Source organism: Pholcus phalangioides, unplaced genomic scaffold (genome assembly GCF_987345545.1).
Source record: "Pholcus phalangioides strain wild (caught in Gottingen) unplaced genomic scaffold, Ppha-v1.0 ptg000016l_1, whole genome shotgun sequence".
Lineage (NCBI taxonomy): Eukaryota > Metazoa > Arthropoda > Arachnida > Araneae > Pholcidae > Pholcus > Pholcus phalangioides.
This window is the reverse complement of record NW_028301609.1, coordinates 6,344,954-6,360,900: the sequence shown is the minus strand read 5'-3', so window position 1 is coordinate 6,360,900 and position 15,947 is coordinate 6,344,954. Positions and strand designations below refer to the sequence as shown.

The window sequence follows — 15,947 nt, the reverse complement described above, 5'->3', positions numbered from 1 at the left end:
ATTCAGTATCAAAAACCGCTAAAATATCTTGAAAAAATTCCAAAAAATAAAAAGAGATAATTTGTAACAAAATAATTTTTTTCCCCCGTAATTTCAAAAACAAAATTCTCATAAGACTTTTATACAATGGAAGGGGGGAAAAAAAGGAGAGTCTCTATATACATTATATGAAACATGAAAAGAAACAAGGGATTATATAGATTCTTTTTTTCTTTCATTTCCTTTCCATTGCACGTGCAAAAGAATCTTTTTCTCGAAGAAAAACGCAGGCCCTACGGGATATGTGATTGAAAGTTCCAAAAAAGATCCGGCTGCTGTCACAAAAGCCCAAAATGCAAGAAGAAACTAGAGATTTACACAAAAATAAAAATACATTTTATATATATATATTTCTTTTTTGTGCGTGTTAGGAAAGGAACGATTCATTCATCACTGGAGCTGTCGCCCTTCCGGTCCACTGAATCAACTCTTTTTAACCCCCTGCCCGGTGAAGTTGTTTAGTCCAGCCTCTCTCTCAAACCCAATACCATTTCTTTTCTGGCTTCCATCCTTTTTTTTTTAGACCATGTTAAAAAAAAAAAAAACACAAGCTCAATGGAGGATAGATGAAATACTACAGTCAGTGAAATCCCGCTGATCCAGTACCAACTGAAACCCGGGTGACCAAAGGTGCAAAGGGTACATTCATCCTCTGCTGGACTGATTGAACGTGGTCATATGCGAACCACAGAAAAATTACCCATAAATCTAATTCGAAAAAAATATATAGTTTTTTTTACTTTATATCAGGGGTACAATATTTTTCTAGGTCCCTACAGTATCGTCATGGACAGGTTTTACTGTAAATAGTAGCAATGCTGAGCATGACTGTGATGCCCACAATCCTCTTTGATACATTGCCCCAGGCCGGATAAACAAGTTGCGGGAACCCCGAAAGATATAAAAGTTCTTGGGGCTCCCCGACTTCATATATTTCAGGACGGAAGAGTCGAAATATAAAATGGTAATAATAATGTGATCTTCACGTATTTCGGATTAAGAGATCCGTGGTATCTGTTCAGGACAGTGACGTCTTAACGCAGGGGCCCGCCGGGAGCCTCCAGTGCAGGGGGGGGGGGGTCTCACGTAAACGAGATATGGTTGAAATTTCAATAGTTAAATATTAAACGCATGGTACGCATTTACAGTCCAGAAAAGAGCCTCGAAAAATCACTTTGCCCGGGAGCCCACAATCCTCTTAAGACGGCCGGCCCTAGTCCAGGGAATTTGTTAGTGTTAATAGATTTCCGGACCCGAACCCAGACCTGCACAGTCAGAGGCTGGCAATACAGTAGTTGTGTAAAAATTCTACAATTTTAGACGCAAAAACTTTTTTTATAAAATGTCCCGTTTAATCCCTTGTTTTCAAAAGGGCTTAATTGAATGTTTGAAATCAAAAACAAAGATTATTTTTTTAAAGACTTATGAAGTCTAATCATCATAATTAATTATAGTCATATAAATATGTTTATCTCATATTTTCCAACACATATATGTTATCATATATAATCCAACATTTTTTTTTTTGGTAAATTACATTTCGACTTGCAGTAGGCTAACAACTTCTATAGCAGAAAACCTCCGCGCGAAGCTCGTGACGTCACTGAAGTGGTCCATTTCACCTTAGTCATTGGATATATTGCAAAAAAAAGGTAAAGATTTCGCATACGTCGCTTTATCCAATGGCTACAGATGAAATGGACGACTTCAGTGACGTCGAAGCTCCGCGCGGAGTTTTGCTCCCTACCCGCCATTTCCCGCGATAGACGATTATTCAACAATTTTCGCGATATAGTTGGCGACTTTAATAAGCCTTTGATAATATATTTTTCTGTTGTTGTAAACTGGGCACCGTCACAGGCAAGATGAAGTTCAAACGACATCTGCATCGTTTAACAAAGGTTATCGGGCATTTTTCATAACCAGCCCAGATAATGCACAAACCAATCACTGAAAATACGTTATAATAAATAACAGTTGTTAAAAAGCATTGTTTTGTAAGCTATTGTTGAATACTGGGTGCTTTTGCGCAGGGTTATCTGGGCGTTAACACTTTCGACAGCATTTTGCTAATCGATGGCTTCTATTCAAAGCAGAGAATGAGGCCAAAACTGATGGAAAAACAAAACACAAATTTCATAATACGTGCATAAATTACTGTTAAATTACTTACGTATTAACTTAACTAATAAAATTTACATGAATGATATTTTTTTAAATAAAATTTTCTAGCATAGTTAATGATTAGAAAAAAAAATCGAGTGATACATGATTCAACAGAAGAATATCGAACATCACATTTCAAAGAAATTCGGCAACACGCGGCTTCTCCAATCCGACCACAAGCGTATTCATGGTTTTGCCGCCTGCGGGGCGCTACGCGAATTTTGCCGCCCTTCACCCATTCTAGTCTAATGTTCTTGACTACTCTTTCCTTGAATTCGCCCTCCTGTCCTCCTTGGCCTCCCTCTACTCCTGCAAGTACACCCGCTTGTCCCACTCTTTTGGTCACACTCGTGCTCACACACTCTGTAACTCACTCTTTCGGCATTCACATGCTTGCACACGCTCTAGGTCACTCTTCTGGTTGCTCACTGGCATGGTTCTTCGCTTTTGATAATTTACAAACACACATGCTGTAGGTGATAGTTTCCTAAATAGCTTCTATCGTCTTCTTCCCCCCGGGACCATTCCATCACCCACCAGGGGGCAATATTGTCCACTTTGGGGAAACACTGCTCTAGGTCACTCTTTTGGTTATTCACATGCTTGCACGCACTCTGGGTTACTCACTGACCTGGTCCCTCACTCTGTAGGTCACTGTTTTGGTCATTCACAAGCTTGCACACACTCTAGGTCACTCTTTTGTCATTCACATGCTTGAACACGCCGCTCTAGGTCACTCTTTTGGTCATGCTTGCACTAGGTCACTCACTGATCTTTTTAGGTCGCTCTGTAGGTCACTGTTTTAATCATTCACGAGCTTGCACACGCTGTAGATCACTCTTTTGGTCATTGACATGCTTGCATACGCTCTAGGTCACTTATTGACCCGGTCCCTCACTCTGTAGGTAATTCTTGCTTGTTCATGCTCGAAGTCACTCTTTTGCTCACTCGCGTGCTTGCAAACTCTCTAGGCACTTTTTTGTTCACCTACTGACCTATCATCTAGCTGTCTGGGCAGAAGTAGATTTATTGAGGGTTATACAAATTTTGCTGCCCTTCTTCCATTGGCCGTCAAAATTTTCTAGGCCGTCAAAATTCGTCGAATTTGTTGCCCTGTGTTATAGCCCGCTAAGAGTCCCTGCAAATACACCTCTGCATATGACATTATATAAACCGCTCCCATTCGGTAATCAAACAGAAAATTTTATGCGCCAATGCCAATTTCCTAGTCACTATGGTGACTACTACTACAACTGAACCACACATGCATCTCGTCCATATTCCTCTGCGGAACTCTAACGAATTGGTACATGTTGGAGTGTCTGTCTGTATGTGTAGTGGACCTGACATGAAGTTTGTTTCTGTGTAATGCTTGTTATGTGTAGTGCTTCCATCTGGCATCAATTTTTCTAATTATTAGTGAAGTGTAATAATTGAATAATTGTATTGTTGTAGGCCTGTTGCACTGTGGTGACTTTCAACAGGGAGATCGGCTCGCATTCCCACCTCGAAGTTGGGACCACTATGGTGAGTTGAAACCGCCAAGCCCTGCAAATAACAGCTGCTAAAAAAAGTATTGTTTGTGAAGCTATTGTTGATTACAATAATTGTTAATTGCTCGTTAACATTTTTGACAGAATTTTGCTAATCGATGGCTTCAATTCAAAGCGGAGGATGAGGCCCAAACCGATTGACTGACACACAAGCCCCGTTTACATGGGAAATGGAAAAAGCGGGTTTAAAACCCGCTTCAAGAATTTTCACCAATGACTGCTCCCCATTTCTTTTCTTACGAAGGAAAAAAGTCGTCAAGCGGGTGCTAGAACTCCTAATGCGACCACCACCCTCTGCTATATAACCCGCTTGGCCTCCCCCCATCCTTGCAAAGTACACCGTGTGCCCAAGTCATTCTTTTGGTCACTTCTATGTTCCCACTCACAAGTGACTCTTTTTGTCATTCACATGTTTGCGCACTGTTTTTGGTCACTCAAATACTTGCACACGCTCTAGGTCACTCTTTTGGCTGCTCACTAACATGGTTCCTTGCATTATGGGTCACTCCTTTGTTTATTTACACGTTTACGCATGCTCTAGATCATATTTTGGTCATTCACATGGTTGCTCACACTCTACGTCACTCTTTTGCTCTTTCACGTGCTTGCAAACTCTCTTGGTCACTTTTTGGTCACTCAGTGATCCAGTCCCTAGTTGTTGGGCAGATGATGCTGATTTATAATGAAGCATAGGCGGAGATAGACTTGTAAGTCTGGGGGTATCAAAGGTGAAGTCGAGTTGGTATCAATATTTTCTTCCAACTAATTTTCTTCCAAATTAGGGTAAAGGTATTTTCTTCCCAAGTTAAATTTGTTTTTAAACATTTTTTGCATAAAAAATAAATTTTTGATAGTCTGAACGGGTGACCTGCGGTGGGGGGGGCTTCGTGCCCCACGTACGTTTGTGATCTCAATATTGTATCAATATTCTGATCCCCCCTCCGGGGCAGAGCTGACGAAATTTTGCTGACAGGGGAGGGTCAAAAGTGACTAAAAATCTGCTGACGTAATACGTGGACGGCTTCATTTGCAAACACATGCAAATACGTGGTCAAAAAATCCATTATACCAATTCATTTTCTCAATTTTTTTCAGTATTTTAGAAAGTAGATCTTTTTAGTGTCGTTTCAATACAAAATTTTAATGTGAAAAAAAAAAATTTCATCTAGAAATAGTTGATTCCTTGTCTTTTTATTATTACTATATCATTAGTTATTCCTTGTCGGTGTCATTTTTTTTGAAAGCTGCTGAAATTTTATGCACCAAATTGGTGGAGGGAATTAAAAATAAAATTCAAGGTAAAAACTATTCAACTTTACTGAGCAAGATTTTATCTGTTTATAGATTTAGAGACCTTGATCCAGCAATGGATTGTAAATGGATGATGATAACATTAAAATCAAGAGAAACCCGTTCCGTCTCTCTCATCCAGGGCCGCAACTAGGGGGGGGGGGGAGCAGGTGGATCTCGTGCCCGGACTAGAGAGGGCGCAAATTTCATTTTGGAACCTATCCTTGAACATTACAAGGGGGGCGTCAAATCCGCGCTTGCCCCGGCCCTGCTCTCATCATCAACCATTTCAGCTTGTTATAAAAAATCCATCGTGCGACATGACCAGATAAGAAGACTGCTACCGCAGGGAGTCCCACACCGAGGGGGTTACCGCACCAACCTCTCGGTGAGTATAAAAGAAAAGGCTGCCGTTCGGAATCGGCAATAAATTGTAATTAATATCTAATTACACCTCGCGTGCAGAAAATGGTCAAAAAAATCCACCCTTTCTGATTAAATAGCCATGTTGATGTATTGTTTCAATTAAAAATATGCTAAATATGCCATGTAAAAAAAATTCAATGCGTTTTCATGGGAGGTGAACCATGTACAGCTAGTTGCATTGCCGTCTTAACGCATGGGCCTACCCGGGCATGGCTCGGGGGCTTCTCAAGAGAAGGGGGGGGGGCTCACAAAAATAAGACCTAGTTGAAATTTTCGAGAGTAAGCATGTAGATAGATTTCTCTGGGGGAAGGGACATGCTCTTAAGACGGCTCTGGTTAATTGTTTACATATAACTAAATCATTAAATTTACATGAATTCTATTATTTTTTAACATATACACATACACCGGGGGGAAATAAATTTTATAGGAAAAACAAATTTTATTTAAACACACACATACACGGCTCAGTATAAGTATTTTATCGAACATCGGAAATTCGACAACACGCGGCTTCTCCAATCAATAGCGACACTCTATACAAGACGTTCCCGTTTCCCTCGGTTATAACGTTCGGACATTCCTTAAAGATTAGTTCCTACAAAATTTTATCCGCTGTAAGAGAGGTATATTTTCATTCTTATAATGCGAAATATATCAATTAAAGCACAAATGTTGTTGTTGTTCTTACCTTAAGGAAAAGCTGCGCTGCTTTGAGCAAGCGCCGGCGTTGTTGCTGTTGTCTCTTCGGCACGAAATAATCCACACATAACGTCACTTTTTAAAAAAATATATAAATATCAAGTCGAGAAGGTAGACAAGAAAACGAACTCCCGTCTATATGATCAAATGCTGGAAAAATCATCGAGAGCAAAGAAGCAACGACGGCACCTCACACACACACGCGCGCAACAAAATAATATTCAAATATCTTCGATTGAAAATCAAATTTAAAACTGCATTCGGAAATCTTACGAATGTAATAACAACACGAACACGGCCCCGAAGGAGTCGAAAACTTTTTGCGTTGAAGTTCAAAAATAATAACAATCAGCAGCTGAAGTTGTCATCGTATAATATCGTGAGTGAGAGTGTGTGTGACTGTGAGAGAGACAGACTGCTGGCTGGTTGGTTGGTTGGTACCAAGACAGAAGCCGTAACGCTTGTCATGGCGGAATCGGCGCTTGGGAAAAATAAAAAAAACAAAAAAATTCGCCTCTTTTGTACGAGAGTTGATGAACGTCTTCGGGTCAATATCTCAGCTGTGGGATTAGGTCTAGCGCCATCTATCGAATAGATTTTAAAACTAAAAGTTTGGATCTTTTGACACATTAAATTAAATTTTAGAAAGTTTTAACCATATTTTTTAATTTTTATTAATTTTTGGCTTATTTTTTTTAATATTAAAAACTTTTTAAAGATTTGTCTTTTAAAAATATTTCTAACTTTAATTTTATACATACGTTCGTTCTTCTTTACGACATCATCTGTAAAAGTCTGTTTTTGGACTGAGAATTTATATACAGAAACTAATGTCAACGGACTCGGTTCGAATCGTTGAAAACTCTCAGATATGTAAATTTCCAAAATATGATTACAAATGTATCTGAATTGTTGTAAATAAACGTAAATACAGCAAATATTTGCCCCAAATAGCAAAAAATTATTTATAATATTACAATTAGGAAAATGTATAAATATGTAATCGGAAATTTTTCGAATTGGCCCTGATAAGATTCTTTTGAATAAACACCAACCTTGAGCATTCTTTTCGGTTTTCTTGGGAGTAATGGGAGAAATGTGAATGATCCTGAGATTTTTGTGTCTCAAATGCGTAAAAGATACGGAGGAAAAATTGGGATGGAAATATGAACACAGAGCGCCTAGAAGACATTTGATTGTAGAAATAATAGGATGACATGCAAAATAGAAAAAATTTTGGTGACATACAAAGTTTTTGTGGATGTTGATACGGGGAAGGCCCAAGCCCGCTTCGCCATGACTTCATTGTGTATTTTAAATTCTGTAAGCACTTTGGGCGCGAGCTTTGAAAAATGGATACAAAAAATTCAATAAATCTACATAAAAGTCATGGCTTAAATAGCACATTTGCACCTGTAGATGGTGAAGGCTGGATAAGAATAAGGGGAGTATGTAATGCGAACACCGCATTGTGGTAGCTCAACAAACCAAGGATGGTTCGATATTCGAGGAATCGGTTCACCTTAAGAAAATGCATCTACCTTACGGCAGTCTTAAGAGAATCATTGGCCCCTGGGCCAAGTGGATTTTCTGAGGACCTATCTGGTAAATTCTAGAAAATTTCAACCGGACCTCATTTTTGTGAGGCCCCTCTTTTGAGGCCCGTGACCGGGAGCGATTTTTTATAATCAAAATATCATTTGCTTACACTTGAAAAATGTCCAGAACCGGCCCTGCGACCAGTTGAAGGACGGACGGACTTCCATTCGTCCCGTATATACGGGACTCAAGCCCGTACGAGGCGGAATGGTGCATTGCATTGAGTATTTACAGCAAGCTGTTTCAATATCAATATTGTGAATATTATAAAGTTAAAGTAATATAATGTTTATTAAAATGGAATTAAAGAAACTGTTAGAATGTAGTTAATATTTCTCTACAACAGAACTATTACACAATTTTACACGACACTTAATTTTAGGGCTTTGAACTGCTTATTAGTAATTCATGATACAACAATAAGGTAATGTTCAACACAGGAGCCACTTTTGACTTGACCCTGGGCAGGGAAAGCAGACATTAGAAGGTCTCAACCCGGGGGGGAAAATGTCTGGTTTTTCAAAAAATATATTTTTATTTGAATTTGAAGCCCCAAATTAGTGAGGCCGGGGCCTTCGTGATGAGTTCGTTTTTCCCTCTTACTGTAAGAAGGGAAAAAATCATGAAGGTCCCGGTGGGGCCCCTGCAGAAATCTCGAACAATCCCAAACGTTTTAAAAAATTGTGTTTTTTAGTCGGCAAATGAAGTTCCAGTTCCTTATCAAAACTTTCGTTACTTGAGCTGTTCCGTTTTGGTACATAAAGCTTTTATGGTCACTTTTGAACGTATGTGGCAATGCTGTTGTCAAGCTCTTTCTTTAAAGGGAGCCATAGAAATCATCGTCATTTCATGCATTCGTAAGTTGAACTTGCCGTATGGGTGCTCTTCTTTTGATGATGAAACTTTTCCACAGTGACGAGTTAACCGATATTAGCGACGGAGTGAACGAGGTTTTACTAACATTGTTATTTATGGAAGCTGGACCAGACTGAAGAAAAACGACGACTGACTTAACCGGAGTGACGACTTTATTAGGTTGACGACTTAACGACGTTTTACTGAAATAAATGCACTGCAACAAAAATACGTCCGAATTATAAATACAGTGAAACTTCCTACAACGATATTCGATATATCGATAAATCCCCCTACAACGATATTTTTTTCAAATCTTTTTTGGAATTGTCTATAGTCTAATGCAGGGGTCTTCAACCCATGGCCTGATAGTCAAATGTGGCCCTTCGAGCTTTTTGCAGTGTCCAGTTGACCATTTTTAGAAAATAGCTACTTTACATAGAAAAACGATTAAATTCCAAAACAAAATCGTAAAAGAGCTCTGTGGCTACTGGAATCTGTACTGGTGTATTTAGAATTGTGCGATACTTTTCAGAATCAATAGTAATGCTGTGCATTTGATGCATTAAAAAGGTCGCGAGAGACCCTGTGATTCCATATAGGATATATTTCGGAGGTCAAATTCGGCATCCAAAGGGTATAAATAATTACAGAATTTACAGAAATGCTAAAAAACACCTTAATGAAAGAAATAATTTTAGATTATTATAATAATTAAAGAACTACTGATGGAAATCAGAATTATTGAGAATAATTTTGGAATTGCAAGAGTAATTTCGAAATTGTTAAAAGTAATTTTGGAATTGTCAAAAGTAATAATTTATGAAAACAATTAAGAGTTTTTGAAAGAAATATTTTCATAATGAAAATTCGAAATTGATGGAAAAAGTAATTTCAAAATCATCGGACAAATTTAAGATTTAATAAAAGAAATAACTGATCAAAAAAAGAGTTCATTAATTAATGAAAGGAAGTTATTTGATAATAAATAATAATTAAAATTTAATGAAAGAAATATATTCAGAGTAAATAAGTGTTTAAATATAGAATAATTTAGAGAACCCGGTTTAAAATAACCGAGAATACCATGATATGTGGTGGCCCGGGGGGGGGGGGCCTTTCGTGGAAAGTTCAATTTGGTCCGCAGTGTCTGAAAGGATGAAGACCCCTGGTCTAATGTACCACACCTTTAGATACAACGATATCCTCTACTACAGGCATCTTCAATCCGTTGGTCGCGAGCACCATGGTGCTTCCTGAAATACCTGGAGTGCTCGATGCAACTAAACACCTTGGAGGAATTGCATTCAAGGATTGAAATCATCGTCATTTCATGCATTCGTAAGTTGAACTTGCCGTATGGGTGCTCTTCTTTTGATGATGGGGCTACAGGCAGTGCTCGCGACTCGAAAAAGGTTGAAGACCTCTGCTCTACTACGATAAATCACTCTATAACGATATTTTTAAAGAGATGTTTTGAAACAGCTACAACGATATTTTTTTATATTTTGCTCAAAAAGTCTTCTTCCAAGATCGTCTGATAACATAACATCAGTGATTTGCACCACATGATCACCGAAATGTTGATAAATCTGTTGGTATTGAAACTTTCCTCTGTTAGGCACTAAAGTACAATACGGTCTTTTACAGGGGAAATGCATCTGAATGAATTTCATTATTCAAATCAATTACAGTTTTTCGCGACGAAAAACATTTTCTAATGGTTCTCACAACGCGGATTTAGAAAAGACGTTGACAACAGCATAAATTTGGTGGTCTGCGATGACAATGTTGTCTTCCGATATAACGATAATCCCTCTACAACGATATTTTTTCTTTTCCCCAGAATATCGTCGTATACGGTGAATTACGACTTCGACAGGTTTTGACCGGCTGAAAACGAATATCCAGGGCCGCCCATACTAGACGCAGTGTCCTTAACGTATGGGCCTACCCGGGCATGGCAAAGGGGCCTCATGAAAATGAGATCCGGTTAAAATTTTCGAGAGTAAGCGTGTAAATTGGTACGAATGAGAATTTCTAGGTGGGGCTTCGAAAATATCACTTTGACCAGGGGCCGTTGATGTTCTTAAGACGGCCCTGACAAGACGCTGGGTCCGGTGCGAAAATAGCGGGGGCCCCTCAGCCCCGATTTTTTTTCTTCTGTGAGAGAGGGAAATCGGAAATTTAGAAAATTCAGAATACAAATACAAATGCAACACCACAACAGGCAAAATTGCCCAACGAGGTGGCTGACTTAAGAACATCATGGATCCCCGAGCCCCTACCTACTACTGCTACACCCCCCCCCCCCCCGCGGAACCCCCCAACGAATCGGTACATGCGGGAATGTGCGTGTACGTGTAGTGCAGCCTGACGTAAAGTTTGTTTCTGTGTAATGCTTGTTATGTGTAGTGCTGTCATCTGCCCCCAGTTTTACTAACTATGAGTGAAGTGTTATGGTTGAATGATTTACCGTTGTAGGACTGTTGCTCTCTGTGGCGAGACTTTTTAACGGGGAGATCGGCTCGCATTTGCGCCTTGAAGTTGGGAACCACAGAAAACCAACTTCAGCCGACCACCACTGTGGGGTTTGAACCCGGATTCTCGCATCACGAGTCCGGCACTATAACCACTCGACCACCACAGCGGCCCCCCCGATGCCCATCCAATGTATGAAAGAAATAATTTCAGAATTGGTGAAAAGATTTATAGGTGATTACAGGTTACCTTTCAGTTCTAGCGTAAATTCCCCTATTTGCCAAGCATTTTTTTTTTAACTTTTCGCCATACTCTATCTATGTATACTTCTCGGCCTTTTGGCCACTCATTAACGTTATAATTTCCGTAAGTCGAACTTCGTCAGAAACTAGAATTTAAAAGACTAACTTTAGTTCATTGAGATGAAGATGTGGACATCCAGCTAATTATAGCAAATGAGTTAGCACAGGAATTTCCAAATAGTATGCCGTTGTATCTCAGAGTGCCACGAGATTAATCGGTGCCATAGGACATCTTAAGCACATTGCATTAAAAATACCAATCAGGTCGGTAATTTCTAACGGTATGTGGCAGTACCAACGGTATGTACCTTGCAGCGGGGTTTTCAATTACATTTGGTAATCGAAATTAAATCCCGATTAAAAATTCTGCTTTTAATGCAGGGGTGGGGGAGTAAATACTGTATAAAGGAAGAAAAAAAATCTCAAATCTTTAATGTTTTTAAGGCATTATTTTGCATATTTCTACATTTTCAATGAGAAGCAATTTTTTCTGCCTTGCCATCCCATCTTCTACTGAAAGACCTATACAAGATCAAGATAAGAAAAAAAAGAAGGAGGATCTTATTCAGGATCAGATTCAGAATATCTGTACATTCGTCCTAGTGTGGCAATAACAATTGCTTCTCTCTCTTACAGCTAGTATGGAGACATAATTTTATGAAGTAGAACTGATGCACGCTAGCCCTGTCCTCAAGGTTTCCTAGTGTCATCTCTGAAGTTCTCCTTCCAATGTCCTCTTCCCCATCAAGCAGTGCCTTCTTAACGCATGGGTCCTCTACCGAGCACGGCCCGGGGGCATCAAGAGTGAAGGTTTCTTTAGTAATTCATATAACGTGGACAAAGTTCCCACGCAAATACAAAGCCACAACAGGCAAAATGCCCAAAGCGGTGGCTGAGAAAAAAGATGCCCATAACAAATACGGATGACATATATTTTTTCCAAAATACAGCAGCCCACCGAAACTAAAGATGGGACCGATCAATTGCTCCCAAATTGGGTGGGGCTGACATGGCTCCAATCCTGGGGCCCGGGACAATCACAAAGGCAGTTGTGTGTGTGTTATTGTGAGTCAGAAGTAACGGCAAGGAGAAACACAAATTGATCTTGTACTAGACAGGTGAGCTGCAACTGACGATTTAGAGCAGTTTTAATTGCATTAATATTCCTGATTCGCACATCATTTCATTAACATTAACTTTACCGGAAATCGAAAGAGGAGAATTTTTAGGTCATTTTTCTTGTTTTATAGAGCATATATTTTCAGTTTTTTTAGATCACAAATGCATTTTTCATGGAGCATTTTCAAGCTGTTTTCAGGTCATAAAAATCCTAGCCCTAATAATAATAATAAATAAAAATTTGAATTAATCAATTTGATGGAAATTAGTTTCTCGCCACACTTCCCGTCTCTCTCCAGAATTCCTTTTCTATTTTCGAGTATAATTTCGGACCCGAAAGTGTCTCTAATAAAAAGGGGCCGAGCTAACGTTGCTAGGCTATAAATGATTGAAAATATTCATTATCCCCGATAGGGGTGAAGCCCCCACTCCTGAATTTATTGCTGTTCCGTGCATGACGGTCAGTCTAAAAAACAAAACAGAAAAGTTAATGTACTTTTGAACGTCGAGAAAAAAAAAATGGGGAGACAGAGACGGTGTATATCATATACTGAATGCATGCTACCGACGGTGTGGTGTGTGTTTCGGGCCAGTCAATCTGGCAAAGAGCCCGGAGTCTAGTCAAAAAGTGACGCGTTGGGATTCTTCATCTTCGTGCGAGAGAATAAATAATAATGAAAAGAGAGAGAGAGGAAAAAAAAAACGTGTTGAGTTGATTCGGTGTCCTCCCAATTGTTACAAATGACGCCCAGAGCAACAAGACGGCCATGTATCATATACTACTTCTTTTTTGTATATACAAAAATGGCGTGAAGAGTCATCATCAAAGGCGAGGAAGGCTTTTTTAGTCAATGGCCCCACTGCTGTCATTGAACTTCACCAGTTAAGACTCGTTCCGCTTTTTTTTTAAATAGATTGTCTTCCTGTTTACGTTCAATTTGATGTCTATGTGCGTTTTTTTTGGGTCCGTGGTGCTCTTTTCTGTCTAAAATTTTTTTTAAAAGTCTATCTTTGACATAGATTTTAACTCTTTGGGGGCCCATGGGACGTGATGGACATGAAAGTGGGGAGAGGGGTCACGGTAATGAAAGCCGGGGGAGTTGTTGATGATGCCGATTTATATATACAGGCAGGGAGGGCTGTAACTAGGCTGGGGCAACCGGGGTACGATACTGCCCCTGGGCCGAATGCCTCCCTTCCCCCAGAATGTACCGCGTGCCAGTTGGATGTTCTGAAACTCTTCCGCGTGGAACAGGCGTGTCACGACCCCTGAAGTCGAATTTTCAAAAATGACTTCAAAAAATATTTCATTCAATTGCAAATGAAATGCAAAACATTTCGCGTCAATTGGTTAATTTGTTTTTGTTTTTTTTTATAATAAAAGGAAGAAATAATGAATTATAGTGTAAACGTATACGGGAAAAAACAATTTGAACGCGATTTTCCTCAAATTGCAGTTTTTGAGCTCATCCGTATGATTAGAAAAAAACTTACAAAAATTCTGAAATTTTGCAGAAATGTTTATTCGATTCGACACGTGCTGGTAAAATGAACCTCGAATTTAGCAATTGACTAATGGGAAGTTTTTTTTTTTAAATATTGATTTTTTATATTTTTGAAATTTATATAATTTTTCAAACTTTTAAAATCCATAAAATTCTAACGAATGATCAGATATCCAAGTTTGAGGTCTATTTTACTAACACCTACCGAATAAACACTTCTGGAAAATTTCAGAATTTTTGGGGCATTCGTTTTTTTAAATCTTACGGATGAGCTTGAAACCTGCAATCTGAGAAAATCGCGTTCAAAGTGTTTTTTCTTGTAAACGTTTACAATGAATGGATGAACGCCAGGGTCTCTGCCACCGGATTTATCCCGTTGCCGAGATCTCTTCCAGCCCAGCTTCGTGGCAGAGTCTGGAACAAAGTGAGTGCACCTAACAGTCCGAGTGTGTAGCTAGTGTTGTGTCTGATATTTCAATGCTGCTATCTATACTTCAAATTGTGAGTGAAGTGTAATGATTGAATATTTGTAACGTTGTAGGCCTGTCGCTCTCCGTGGCGAGACTTTTTAACGGGGAGATCGGCTCGCATTCGCACCTTGAAGTTGGGAACCACAGAAAACCAACTTCAGCCGACCACCCCTGTGGCGCCGATGGGATTCGAACCCGAATCCTCGTGATGCGAGTCCGTGGTCGACCACTCGACCACCACAGCGGCTGTAAACGTTTACACTATAATTTATTCTTTCTTTCATCATGAAAAAAACAAATTAACTGGTTGACACGAAATTTTTAGTACTTTATTTGCAATTGAATGAAATATTTTTTGAAGTCATTTTTGAAAATTCTATTACGGAACGTGTCACGATTTGGAAATACGCCACGTGCCACGAAAGTGATGTGGAACTGCAATCAGTTCATTTTCACAAAATTAGTTTTGAGGTCGGGGTTCACATCAGACGACTCCGAGGTCCACATATATCACGTGTGGCCATAGGTTGAGCATGTGTGAGATAGAGTATTACCACTGGGTATAGAGACCATTAATTAGACTGCAACACTAAAGTTGTTATCCATTGCTTCGACACATTAGCCAATTAAACAGAGGCATTCAAATTCGAGAATGAATAGCAGGAAAGTAAACGCCTCTTGTTGTGGAAATCAATATTTGACCAATAGCATTTGCTAATAATGATGGGCGCTTTGGAAAAAGTATGAGTGGGATTTTCAGACATTTCTTGATTATCCAAAATTTTTATGAGGGAAAAATAGTTAAAATTCGAAATACATGTCTTAATAAATTTGGGGGTGCTCTGAAAACAAGAGGCCCTGTGCAAATGTCCTGTTGTCATACAGAAATAGGGCCCTGCCTCTGACACCAGAGGTGAATGACCAGAGGCGTATTTACGGTTTTGCCGTCTGTGGGTTCCACGAATATTTTGTCGCTCTTCTTGCATTCTAGTTTAATTTTCTTGATCACTCATTCCTCGAATTCGCCCCCGTCTTGTGCTATAACCAGCTTCCCTCCCTCCGCCCATAAATATGCCTATATTTTCAGGTCCTTCTTTTGATCACTCACATGCTTGCGTATTCTTTTGTTCACTCACACGCTTGCGTACTCTTTTGGTCACTCTCATGCTCACACACTGTCTAGGTCACTTTCACGCTTTCGTACTGTTTCAGTCACCCCCACATACTTACACACTGTTTGAGGTATTCACATGCTTGCACACTGTTTTGGTAATTTACATGCTGGCACACGCTCCAGAGAGGTCACTCTTTCAGCCATTCAAATGCTTGCACGCGCTTTGCGTCACTCTTTTGGTTATTGACATGCTCACACACCCTCTAGGTTAGTTCACTCTTTCTGTCATTCACATGCTTGTGCACGCTCTAGGTCACTCTCTTATC

The 15,947-nt window shown here is 39.4% G+C and overlaps 1 protein-coding gene across 1 annotated transcript in view; it reads right to left on the bottom strand.

The window, feature by feature from the left end:
- Window positions 1-6,666, bottom strand: part of LOC149074940 (uncharacterized) — a 153,305-nt gene extending 146,639 nt beyond the window's left edge. Inside the window, exon 1 of the mRNA XM_089245891.1 lies at window positions 6,166-6,666. The gene's annotated coding sequence lies outside the window, so the exon portion shown is untranslated. The remainder of the gene's footprint in view (window positions 1-6,165) is intronic.
- Between the last annotated feature and the right edge of the window lie 9,281 nt (window positions 6,667-15,947).